Below are 1,237 nucleotides of genomic sequence, written 5' to 3'. Positions count from 1 at the left end.
CTCTCACTCTCCCCCCCCCCCCCCCACTATCTATCATATAGTACAGTGGCATTACCACATAGGCCTCGCTGCAGAAATGTACAATGATGAAAACACAAGTTTTCAAATTGAAATGCTGGAGTATTTCAGCTTTTGGGCCAGTCTTGTAAGTTTTAAAAACTGATGAAATGCAAAATGTCTCCAGATGTTAGCATTATAGAAGCTGTATGTTTCAGCAATAAATAATGGGAAAGATGGCATAATTTGCATTTTTTTTAAACTATCAGTGTTGTATAGGAAATAATTGACATTTGTTGAACAGTATTTCACAACAGGACATTTATTCAATGATACAACTAATATAAAACGTTAAAGTGCTATTTGATTGGTTTAGAAAGTCCATTTCAACCTATGGATTCCTTTACTAACTGTGCCCCACAGTGAACTAGGGTCATTTTCAACATTGCCATGGACCTGCTAAAATTGCAGATGACTCACTCACTGGATCACTACTCAGGCAGTGAAAGTGGAAATTGCCCTCAGTGTCCATCCTGTAAAGGGAACACTGTCTGGCCAAGTAATTTACAGTGATTAAACAAGTCAAATTTCATTTTTGTATGAAATCACATTTTGAGAAAGCAGTACTGAAAAAATACCAAATGCCTGCATATTTAATTCTATACCTTGATCAGCTTTGATTTGTAGGAGCCGGTGTTGGACTGGGGTGGACAAAGTTAAAAATCACACAACACCAGGTTATAGTGCAACTGGTTTATTTGTCAGCACTAGCTTTCAAAGCACTGCATCCTCATCAGCTTCTCCACCAACTGATGAAGAAGCAGTGCTTAGAAAGCTAGTGCCTCCAACTGAACCAGTTGGACTATAACCTGGTGTTGTGTGATTTTTAACTTTAATCAGTTTTTTATATCTGAGCAACTAAAGCAGATGTAGCATCAACATTAGGTATCTAGGAGGCAATTTTAAATGTGCCTGTTCTCTACCCCTCCAAACACACCCATCTCACAATGACTGGAAGCGGATCAGGAAAATAGATTGGGGAAGTGATTAACTCACAAACTTCAGGAAACCCACCACAAATGTACCAGCTTCCATTTTAACTGTGGCTGGTTTCAGGGCAATTTTCAGTAACCACAACAACCCATGTTTATAATACATTTTTGAGTAGTAAAATGTCCATTGGAGTATTACCAAATTAAGTTGGACACTATGCCACAGAAGACATTTTTATAAAAATAAT

The sequence above is a fragment of the Chiloscyllium plagiosum genome, chromosome 5 (genome assembly GCF_004010195.1).
Source record: "Chiloscyllium plagiosum isolate BGI_BamShark_2017 chromosome 5, ASM401019v2, whole genome shotgun sequence".
Lineage (NCBI taxonomy): Eukaryota > Metazoa > Chordata > Chondrichthyes > Orectolobiformes > Hemiscylliidae > Chiloscyllium > Chiloscyllium plagiosum.
Note: the sequence above shows the minus strand (reverse complement) of the source record.